Raw genomic sequence first — 12,781 nt, forward strand, 5'->3', positions numbered from 1 at the left:
GCCGACTTCCGGGACGCGGCGCGCATGCGCAGGAGGCAGCGGGTGTTGCGTGAGGTGGCACTGGGCGTCAGCCCCGCCCCTCCCACCGGGCGGGGGGCGGGGCCGAACGGTCACGCCCCCCGGTGGGAGGGCGGGGCTATATCTGAAGGGGGCGGGGCTGAGGCTGCAGCGGGGGAAGCGCTTCTGAGGGAAGCGGTCGGTAAACCCTTTTCAAGGGTTGGCGGTCCCCACGTCCCTGCACTTCTGGCTTGTGGTGGCAGGAGGAGCTCCAGCCCCTCAGAGAGACGGGTCTTCGCCTTCACAGGGTGCCCCTCGCCTGCTCCAGGGACGGGAAGCTCTTCTTGTTGGTTCTTCTCCAGGTCGGGATATCAGACAATCGTACAGCCCTAGTGGAAAAAAAAAATAAAACAAAACAAAACACAGAATCACAGAATGTTAGGGATCGGAAGGGACCTCGAAAGATCATCTAGTCTAATCCCCCTGCCAGAGCAGGAACATCTAGATGAGGTTACACAGGAATGTGTCCAGGCAGGTTTTGAATGTCTCCAGAGGAAACTCCACAACCCCCCTGGGCAGCCTGTTCCAGTGTTTTGATACCCTTACTGAGAAGAAGTTTCTTCTCATATTTAAGCAGAACCTCCTGTGTTCCAGTTTGTACCCACTGCCCCTTGTCCTACCATTGGTTGTCACCGAGAAGAGCCTGGCTCCATCCTCCTGACACTCACCCTTTATATATTTGTAAACATTAATAAGGTCACCCCTCAGTCTCCTGCAAGCTAAAGAGCCCCAGCTCCCTCAGCCTTTCCTCGTAAGGGAGATGCTCCACTCCCTTCATCATCTTTGTTGCCCTGTGCTGGACTCTCTCCAGCAGTTCCCTGTCCTTCTGGAACTGAGGGGCCCAGAACTGGCCACAATATTCCATGTGTGGTCTCACCAGGGCAGAGTAGAGGGGAAGGAGAACCTCTCTGGACCTACTAACCACCCCTCTTCTAATAAACCCTAGGATGCCGTTGGCCCTTTTGGCCACAAGGACACTTGGACTTCTGCAGGGTGAACTTTGGCCTTTTCAAACACCTCAGCCTTGATATCACCAATAAATGACAGGAGTTTTGACCAGAAGAAACTACATGGGGCATTTGTTGTAGGAAATTATTACCTTGCGAATATAATAGGCCCAGACAGGATCTCTCAGCAAAGCATATTTAATTAACGATTTTGCAAGACTGGGTGTTCTACCTAATGGTAGGCACATGGAATAGGGCAAAAAGCCCCTGCTTATATTCCCCCCAAATCCCGGCTGCAAATTCCCTCCCCTGTTCCCCATTAGTTGGTAATCCAGGGTTTAAACACTACCCAACGCCTGCCTCAGTTTACCTGTCTTATTCATCTAATTCTAACAACCTCTCCCCTTATTGATTTATTTAAAATATGGATTCCTGGCTCTTTGGTTACCCTTCCCTCTAGCTTAGCTTTTTAAATACAGTAATCAGTTTGCATTCCAGGATTAGTTCAAAGAGGCTTTGTTTTACATTAAGGATTCATAGTCCGATGTCTCTCAGTCCTTGCCCACAGCTGGGGTCAGGCACCAGGTTCCCAGTTTTGTAAAAACAACTTTCCTCCCTCAATGGCTCCTTACATTCATGTTCTGTTCTCCACAACTCGGGGAAAACGTGGAGGAAATAACCTCCTGATCTTCAAGGGCAACTGTAATGTACCAAGGAACATGGGGACCCAGATATGACCCCCCCACCCTCCCTCACAAAACAAATTTAAATAACGAAAGGTGTCCTTTTAACCTCCTGGGTTCAAAAATATTTTATCAGAAGCTTTAGTGTCCAGGCTCGCCCTTATCCTGTTGCAACAGTCCTTCCCATCGTTTGTCCTGTATGATAACACTAATATCGCCTTGTGTCCGCTGAAAATACTTGAAAGGTGCTGTGCAAGCAAAGGCAACTCTTACTTGGGTAACAGTTAAATACGTTGAGGACGTCTTAACATTTTTTTCAGATTAAGTTCACATAAGGTATCATGGTTAGTCTTAGAAGAGACATTAGTTGAGGTTAACACAAGGGCTTCCCATGTCCTTAGGGAGTCCTTTATAAGAGAATATCCTGGGACTAGTAAAGAAATAATCTAAGCTCTAAAGACACAATTTTTTCAGTTTTCGGTTTCCGTTCCACAAAAATGCTCAGGATTTTCTGAGGCCATTTCCTGATGACCAATTGTTGTGTGTTCAGTGCATCTACCACACCAGTTCAAGTGGCCCATTTCCTTTTACAAAGTCCCATGATTTAGAGGTTTGCGTGCCAAAAAAAAAAAAAAAGAATGTGCTCAGCACTCTTTTTGGATAGATTTGCACTATTGGGCAAGTTTTGCCTCCAGTCTAAGAATAAAAGAAGACTTTAAAACTTACTTTTGTTATGTGAAAAGTTCTAGTGTCCTACAAGGAATAAAATACTGTTCCAACAGTGAGTGATACTTATGAATATTTATCATCATTAATTATACAAAAGGAACATTCAGAAGGAAGGAAGGATTGTTTTTTCTGACAGATAAAGAGGAGATGTACTATCGCACATGAGTGTATGGAGTTGAAGTAAACAGCAAGTAACTTACCTAATTTCAGGACAGTTTTAATAGTAGGGCAAGAAGAAAAGAACACTTCTCCTGTGATGTTGTTTCATCTGTCTTGAAGTTACTGTAATCATTAGCTGAAAGGGGAAGTGGAGCCGCAGACATCTGTTTTGCATATCAAGCACCTGATGGTGAGCAAAGAAGAAGAAGAAAACCAAAACTTTTTGTGGAAAGCTATCTCGCAGCTTCAGTTAACTGACAGGTCAGCTAACACAAATTTTGGAAGAGATAGTTTCAGGAATACGGCTCATGTCACATGCAAAAGAATAAGAACACATCTTATTTCACAGTTGCTTCAGTCCTAAAAGCAAATGTATAATACGGCAAATTCCCCTTACAAAAAGGACTTCACATTACCTTACTCTTAACAAGTAAGTCTAACTTAGAGATAGTATTTTCAGTAATTTTCAGTCACTGTGTCAAGTCAAAAACTTTTGGTTGATGTCAGATTTATATGTGAGAGCTCAAGGTCCCTCTCTCATTCTTGTCCATATACATTTTAATATTTAGACTCTCAAATGGTGTGCTTGAGTGAAGACACTCAGCCAGAACAGTTTAGAGGGTCTCCCAAATTGTGGATGTCCCCATACTTGTGACTGTAACCTCTTCCCCTCTCATCATCTGTGACTCAGTTTCACAAACCTGCAGTACTTGAACGCTTTCAAGCTGTTATCTCTCTTCTGGAAATACTAAGTAAGAATAGCTATTAAGTGTACTTAATATTAGGTTAGGGTATTTTGTTGTTGTTGTTCTTTCTTTCCTTGCCATCCCTCCATTTGTTTCCTCAAACAATCTTCTATACAAACATATTGCAACTAACCACTCTCCTTTCTCCATGAAGAACTTCTACTCATGCCTGTGGTACCAGCAAGAATGAATGAAGACAACACTTACAGCTCCTGCCACTTCAGATCCTTCTCTGCTGAGGACCTGTTCTCCTGAGTTTCTGATTATAATGCTGAATGCATGGTTGGTGACACATCCACATATCCCCAGAGCTCTAGATGGCATCTTGTCATATCACATCTTACGAGTATTTTGTGGTTAAATTCACAGGTACACTGAATGTTGTTATCAAGTAGCCTCCGTACATCTTATCATGGTAATCCTCTTCCTGTGTAGGACAAAGGCTCCAGAATATTTGTCTGCAGATATGAATTATCAATTAATGTTGGGCCTTATTAGGACTTAAACCTCAGGAGGAGACATCAGCCCTGCTGCCTGTTCAGAACATGCAGTGCTAGTACTGGCATGAGTTAATAGAAAATCCATCCTGTCTCATGACACATTAAGCAGCATATTGGCAATAATAAACCAAATGAATTCCAACCAACTTCTTTATCATGTGACTTAGCTGCACATAATCATTGTTTCAACTAAAACATCTTCTCAGACACTAAGAAAAAAAAAAGTTCAGGACTCCACAGAAGTAAAAAAAAAAAAAAAAAAAAGAAAGTAGAGTATCTTCTTTTCATGTAATATTTAAAACCCTAACAACCGATGCCACCAGTGTGGGATGGGAAGCTCATCTAGGCTACTCAAGTTAATCATAACATCCTGGAGCTAAAGGAATTTGTAGTATATGGCAGATTGTTTTTAAGTGTTATAGTAGCATCTGTTTAAATTTCAACACACAATGGCACAATTAATTTTCATGTAAGTCAATAAAAAAGAGGAGGGGTTTTTAAGATATTGTATTAATTACAAATCAATTCTAGTTTTATTCTACTTGTTAGGTCTTTGAAACACATCACAAATCACCTCAGTGGAAGATTCACATGTGATTGTGAATGTTTGAAGTATTAGATCATTGAAGACAAAAGTAACATGAACAGATCTATTCCCAATATTGGAAAGAAACAAGAAGGGCCAAAGCCAATGCCCTAGATTATCTCTATGTTTTACAGAGAGGATACAGATAATACAGAGAAATCTAGAGTAGTGATATCTCTTGGTGCTTCTTTGAGGTCTTTATTTTTATTCCAATAATTGATGTTCTCAGATTGCAAGGATTTGCAGGGTGTCAGGGAAGAAAGAAGAAGGAAAGAGAACCTGCTTTGTGTTTCAGTGACCTATTTATAACGTCCCCTATGTCTGCTGTATCGGCAGCTGCTTCCAAGCATCCTGCAACTGCCAGGCTGAGTGATGGGTAAGAATATTCAGTTCTCTCACAAGGGACATACAATCTCATTAACTACCACTGAAAACTTCACAGGTTCCTTCCCAGTTTCCAGGTGCCCTCCCTGGGGTCCAGGCCCTGATGTGATCTGTCACAAGGGATGCTGCAGAGTTTGAAAGGTTCTGGCTGCACTTCTCTGTCTGCAACCAAGAAAAGTAAGAGATTAATATATAGCTGTAGATGAAAAATGAGACTCTCCATAAAAACCCTTTAGATTCCTATTCATATTCGAAGTAGAAGCAAGTTTTAGCAATAATTTTTCCTATTATATCTCTCATTGTAAGGAGATTTAAATAACAAAGCTAGAAAATATGTGCCACAATAAATATGTCACAGCAAGATTAAATCACTTCTTCAAAATTCATAGCAAGAATACAATTTGGGCTTCAGATAGTTTTTGCAGATAACAAAATTATTTCATTTTTAAAATTACCATTTGGCACTTTGAGCAGATTCCCATGTTTTTCATTGTTCCTGAAGGGAAATGGTTAGGTAGCAGAAGCAAAACAGATACATTGTCACTGATGAGTTGTCGGTTTAGACTTTTATTTCATGCTCAGCATTCAGTATGTGGCTTCATGCCATTAATCACTTAAATGCATCACTGAATAAAATGGTCTGAACTTGCCCCATAAGTTTGTATGACTGTTGGCTATGACTTTGCAGGACTGCGTATGTGCAGAGAAACCGGTTACTGCAGGAAAATCTAAGGTGAGAAGCTAAAGCTCTACACTATCTGCCCATGTCCCCACACGTACGCCATGGTAACTGAAGGTACCTGACCTCTTCCTTTAGCCACAGTGTGTGACCCCAAGCAAGCCTACAGTCACTCAAGCTGTCACATTACCCATGATAGACAGGTCACACACCACAGCCCCTGAGGCAAGTGGTGGTACTATCTTCATGTTCCAGATGGAGAACTGAGGTAGAGCAAGGAAGAACTGAAGAGGAAGTCCTTTTCCACGCCTAAACAGACCCAAGGAGGTTTGGTCTGGTCAAAATGTACAAATATTGGGGATGCATCATGCTCAGTGCTAATGAACTTTTCAGAAAATTTTAATCACCAGCCTTCAACATATTTCTGGGTTTTGAAGGTATGTGACTGGCGTCTCATAAATACAGCAAAAAGTCATGGCTGTGATTTGAACATAATAATTCCTCTTGGTTGTACTAGTGCAGTGGTGCCAGCCAAAACACAAATCTCTCTCTGAAGGTGGTCAACTGCAGGTGATGAGGGAAGGTCTAAGAACAGGACAGGAGACACTTCTCAGCTACGTTCTCCCTGGGATTTTGACTCACAGACTTCCAGAGCCAGAGGTGGTGTCTTTGCAGTCTAAAGGCCTTCAAAGGTTTTTTTTTTCTTTTAATTTCTTTAACAACTAGTATAATTTTTCAAAGCATGCAGGTACAAGAGCATATCCACTAGAGAATTTGTAACAAAATAACAATTCTGTCTCCTTTTGCCCAAACACACACCTTTTGTTTTCCTCAATATGGCTGAATTATTTAGAAACTGAAAATTATTAGAAAGCAAATCTTCTGGAAACATCTAGCATGGAAAACATAAACTGACAGGACTTTTGGGGCAATTTTTAAAAGACCTCAATTTTAACATGAAGTGATGGAGATTCTTAACTCCAGCTAGTGGGATATTTCAAGTTAGACCACTGCTCATTTAGGCCCTGGAAAGGTTTCTCTGTGTCCACTGTTGCATCCTCACTTTTGCATCAAAATGAAACACGCACATTTAGTCTGTGCTTGTGTTCCTTCTCCCATGGTACAAATCAACTATATTATGCATACAAACACGTTCTTTCAAACTTCCTGTTATTGTTACTTTCCTTTTATTTTGTTACTCCTATTTCTTTCTTTTCCTATAATAAATCACAGTGAAACTTTTCCTGCAGTGTCCTCACTATCTTATTTCCTTTCTCCATACACAAATGACAGGGCTTGTATATTATTCTTCCAGCAAGACCAAAACCAGACCTCCTAGATGCTGCCAGGATTATCAAAGTTAAGAGACCAAGAGCGCATAGTGACATTTGAAAAATAGTAACTTTGAGAATACAAAGTCTGGAGAGTAAAATGCCATTTGAGTATTTGGGGGTTTATTTGCATCCAGCTATATGCACTTCTTCATGTATTTTCATGCATTATTTGTTGAAAAGAACTCAAGATAGTCTCCCTAAAAGGGCAGAGTTCTACCACTGCCAAGTGGATGCAATTTGATGTAAAGAATGAAAGACCGATGGCATTTCTCTTCTTTCTTTTTTTGATACTTACTGAAGCTTGATAAGGTATTATAAAACATCTGTCTGAAAATGTTTGCAAACAAGCATTTTTCAGTAAAAATATTTATAAAGTAATTGAACCCTGTTGCTATTCAACTCTATTATATCTGTCTCCTCTTGCAATTACAACTTTGATATGGAAGATGTTTATCTCTTTTCTTTCTCTCTCTCAGTAAAGGTACATGTTTTCCCATTTTGGCAGTAGAACTGTGGGAGACAAGTTTATATGATCTTATCGATCCTGAAGGCACCTAAGTTTGCATGCAGCATGTCTCTAGGAGGAGATTTTTTTATTAAGAAATGGTTATCTTCTGCATACACACTCCTGTGGGTGGAAACTCTGCAGTCCCAGCGCAATACAACTTCACTAGTCCAGTTTGGCAGTTTCCTGGCTTAACTGTGAATTATTAATACATGGATTCATCCTGGAGCTGTAAGTGTGTAGATTGACCAGGGAAGCCTGAATCTAATACAGAGGGAAGTATATTTTAACCAAGAGAAAGAAAAGAACATTCTTCCAGATAGTGGCAATAGGTAATTCGACTCTCTGGAATCTGAGTGCAGATATCCACAATGATATTGCAAACATATCACACATTTAGACATTAAGAGCGTGCAGGAAAAAAATAGTTATCAAGGGGATGCATGCAGCGAGTTTTAGGAAGTATGTGAGTCAGATATGAGGATTCCCACGGTTGCCTGAGATGAAGAAAGAAGACAACAGAAGTCAAGTTCAGAGAATCCTGTTCTGGCTCTGTACACCTCATAGCTGACATTTGTTTTTGTGGTTATTTGGAAGCCACCATCTGCAAGCAAATGTTTGTAATCTTGTAATCTTTAGAGTTTTCCCTTTTTCCCTTATCCCTGCTTGTTTTCTCTAGTACACATTGTCCTTCCCTTGAATTTCTTGCCCATAAGGCTATCTGAGGCTATCCCCTCACACCTACTTTATTCTACTCCAAAGCCTTTGTTTTTTCCATACAACCCACTTAACACTTGGCTTTGTAGGAAGGTGTCATCTGCAGAAAACATGCACAGGGAGATAGGAGATGTTTACATGTTTTCTGTGGGATAAAAATTGAATCCTAAACATTGAATCCTAAAAGCATTTAGCTTTTCTGACGAGGCTTTTCACAGCTCTCTGTGCAAGTGTACATTCAAGGAAGCATTTCCTGGTTTGGAGCTGATGCTGTTCTGTATGCATATGTGATGACCAGGCTGTCTTGCATTTAAACTTGCTGGCATACTTATTAAGACTTTCCCAGACACAAATATAAAACTGTTACATGCAGACAGATCCTAGATGATTATGTCTATAAGCTCTGTCTTCTTCAACATATGTGTCTACATGTGTTCCTATTCTCCTGCTTTTGACATCAATCAGGGTAGACGTATTTGCCCCAAATTCTTTGCACCACATTTATTCTTCCACCATAAATAAAATCACCAGGTGCATTTCAGTCATATCTTTACTCTTCCATTGAGTGTCAGTGCCGTTCATGCTCCTTTTGCAATTATGCAGAAATCAGTGACTGATGTCTCCTGCCATGCTTTTGTACTCTTGCTGCCTTTTTTTAATTTTAAGAAATGGACACAAAAGTCTCATAGAGTAAACCTCAGCTCCTCCTTCTCCAGCAGCACTCTGCCTGGAGAATTGACCTGATAGAAATATTGCATTTCCTGGGAAACTTGTCTTTCCCCAAAAAGCCTATAGGAGAAAGGAACAACAAAAATTACCTAACTTCTTTTAATCTTGGAAGAAACTGTGTTTGTGTGGCCATGTTTGTAGGCTTCAATGCTAAAGACCATTCCTAGGCCAGTGCTTTAGTGCCTTCCCATTAGAAAATGTTTTCCACTCTCACCTACACATACGTGTTAAATTTTAAGACTGTTATTTCTTGTTCTGGTTCCTGGAAACATTAAAATATTTTTATCTTCCTCTTGCAGCAATCTATTACGTGTCACTTTAGAGTGTCTCTCCTGGGTCTTTGCTCATCTGTACTAAATTGCCTGAGGTCTTTCAGTCTTTCCTCCTAAGTCATCAGTCTTCAGCCTGTTACTGTTCTTTTCTACACTACAGTTCATTCAGTTATTTATTGACACATAATACACAAAACTTAACTAGGAAACACTAAGTGCTGAGGAGCTCTGCATGTAATGTGTCTCTGATCTGCAAATCTTTCCCCCAAATTGGAGTGTTTATTCTAATGAATAAAATTAATGTATGTACAGATATATGTACAATATATAGATATTCTATACCAAGATACATATATATAGATTTTTCTCTCTAAAAATAGACATAAAAGGAACAAATTGATAATTTGCTCTCACTCTTCTCACGTTCCTCCTCTTATTGCTGGTGAAGATGTTGAAAGACCAGGATCAGCACATTGTTTCGTTAACCATAAATCTGTCCCAATATTTACCTCACTTACTAGCTTTTCTTTTTTTATTTTTCAGAATTTCTTATTTTGTTTTACTAATTGTTATCAAGCTAGTGCAACTACAAAGAATCAGGATTCATTAAAATGTTTAAAATAGGTCAGGCAAGCTTGAAATTACACAAATATCTGCAATCTAGGATTAATGTTATGCAGTCATTTAAATTTGGATTAAGAACCCAGCATTTAATAGAACTTGTTGAGCTTGTAGAAGCAGTTTATTGCCACACTGGGGCTGGGGACAGCTGACCATGCTGCCTGGGTACAGAGTGGCTCCAGAAAATCCTTTTAAGCCCTAAGGAGGAGACTGAAGTGAAGACATCGCCTTTATCTCACCTACTCAAGCACTGTGTTGGTAAATGTCATGCAAATACGCAGTGGGACTTATATGGCAAAGCACTTTAAAGCCTAAAATTTCCTGAAAGATGTGACTGCATGAGCAAACCTGTACCTGACTGGCTGAATAAGCATATGGGTATCACAATAACAGCACATTAATCAGCTCTGGATCCAACACAACTAGTGTGGGCTTGGCCCCCTTCATTCTTAACATCGTTACTGAATCCCATCTTTGAATGAATAAAATAATTTTATTTCTTTTATTTTCCAGATTAATCTAGATGGGACATTTTATGGATTCATTCTATCTTTCCCTTTGAAAATGTTCAATAATGTTTGGTGACAATTTTTCCAAGAAGTAGAAAACATTATTTTAAAAAATCCCTTACAGAATTTATAAAGTCTTATGGCAGTGTTGTGGTTCATTAGCCATTTTTCGATCTAATTGTCACCTAATTAATATTTACTTGCTATACCAGTATATAACCTCTACATTTTTCTCCTGGGTATATGGCCTAACTTCCACCAGCTAAAAATGTCCTCGATTCATGTTTAAAAAAAAAAAAAAAAAAAAAAGTCTTTATCTATTCAGATACTGTTAAAGGTGAAATGTACATGCAGTCCAGAATGGCTTCCTGTACATTGTTATAAATATCTTTCCTGACAGATCAAAAGCAAAGCCAATGACTTCTTAGTTCAAATTTTGTCAGCTGTAAGGTTAGTGTCATGGTACCTGTGTTAAAACATCTCCAGAATTCTACCAGAAACCTGGTAAACCTCTTTTGGGGAAACCTGTGCTTTGCCAGAACTGCTATTTCCATACCAGCACTTCAAGTCAGCCTGGTGCCAGCAATGTTGGAGGTAGGAGTGACGATCCTCTCAGAGCACTCTTAGCAAAACAGAATAAGAGCTAAACCACCCACCCTTACCGTACAGCAGCCTTGCGGTCTGTAGGACTCCCCATCCTTGGCTGGTAAAATCTCACTATTAAGAAAGAAAGCACCTTATCTGCAGGTTTTAAGTTTCACATTTGACGGTTTTTTTGTTCTCATTTGGTCAACACTTTCAGAGTTCGCTGGTGCTTTAGTTCTCATTTGTAGCATGTGGCTTTGGCAGGTTGGTGGACCTGCCTTCAAGAGAGTTGAAGTTTTGTTATAAGACATGTGGGTGATGGCTACTTTTGCTTTCTAGCGCTGTCAGACCAAGGAGCAAAACATTTCATAAATGAATCATATTTTTAACCTACTTACATGCGCTTCTCTTTTAGAAAATATTATATTCATGCCTGTTTACATAGTCATAAAATGTGTGTTTGTGTGATTGACAAAGCGTTACTTCTTTCATTTCTTCTCTTCCATGGCAGCAGTGGCTGCAGGGATCATGCTGGATTCCTGCTGCAGGAGATGTAGCTGCTTCTGTTTGAGATTCCCCACAACTGTTTCGCAGCAAATGCTCTGCTGACTTCAGCCCACATCCCCAGCAACCCCATTCATTTCTTTCCTTTACATAAACTTCCCACCCGATTCAGCAAGGCTAATTTTCTAACACCATCAAAGAAATAGTCGCATTCATTAGTAGAAACCTGAATGTTACTTGGGTGTCTTTATTACCTGTGTAATACATTTAACTGAGATGAGTATTGCTGTAGGGGTCTTCCTATCTTATATTTCTCACAGTGTGAAACATCGTGCTGATGTTTAATGAACATAGAATTTCTAGACAGATTGTTTGGCAATTATATTACTAGACTCTCTAGAAGTGACAGATGCACAAGGTGTACTTAGCTCATGGAGCCCCAGCTATGACAAATAGGATGAAACCCACCTTTGAGCTGAACTTGGATGATGGGTGAGCAATCTACTTTTATGGCTGGAGGATAATTCTCAAAACAGAAGCGTAATCCATCTGGTTACTAAATTCAAATTAAATTGAGGGGAAGGGAAGGTTTGGGGCTTGTTTTTTTTTCCTGTTGGATAATCAGCATGATGGTCTTTATCAGTTAAAAATGTCATCTCTGAACCAACCTGAAGTTGAAGAGCTCTGCTGTGTCTGGAAGCATGCCAGATTAGGGAGGACTCCAACTCCTAGGAAAGTATTGATGATTAATCCATAATGAACTTTTACATTTATGATCATAAGCAAAGCTGAGATAGTGCAAATAACACAAATGGCAAACTGAGAGCAAAACTATGACTGTCTGCAGACATTCAAAAACAGTCGGTAAAAAAAGTGCAAACTTGTTTGTTTTCTTTTAACTAATAGCATGAGAGGGGGAAGCTGGTGTGCTCCGTTCTATGTGGTTTATTAGGCAAAGAGCATGTGCCTCTACTTTTCAAAAAGGATCTTTGGTTCTCTTTCTCTCATTAAAAATGGAGAAGACTTTACAGCAGCGTTTCTCAGGCTTTTTCTCAGTACATCACCAAACCCCCTCATCTCCTCTGTGCACTGATCAGCGCAGGTTTCCGTGCCGTACCTGAGCCGCTGGGCAGGAGCAGGGAGCAGGCTCCGAGCGAGGGCTGGCACGGTCTGCAGTGGGAAGCCAGCACTCTGCTGCCCATCATTGCTGAAATACGATGCGGGGGCATTAGGTTTCTTCCGTCGTTTCAGGAATTACCCTTTGACACATTCCTCCACCTTCCCGTCTGGGCGTCCTGTCCCGAAATAGCAGAGCAGTTCCTACGGGAAAGAACAGCCGGCCAACGCCGGCCAACGCACCACATGCGGGCACGGCCTGAGGGGCCCCCAGCGGCCCCCAACCCGCCCCCGCCCTAGCCGGGCTCCCCGGCCCACGCGAAACACGCTCCACAGCGCAGCCAGGGCCAGGCGACTCGCCGGGAAGTCGGTGGACTGCAACTCCCGGCGTGCTTTGCGCGCAAGGCCCGCGGCCCTTT

The sequence above is a fragment of the Streptopelia decaocto genome (assembly GCF_964273445.1).
Source record: "Streptopelia decaocto genome assembly, chromosome: 7".
Taxonomy (NCBI): domain Eukaryota; kingdom Metazoa; phylum Chordata; class Aves; order Columbiformes; family Columbidae; genus Streptopelia; species Streptopelia decaocto.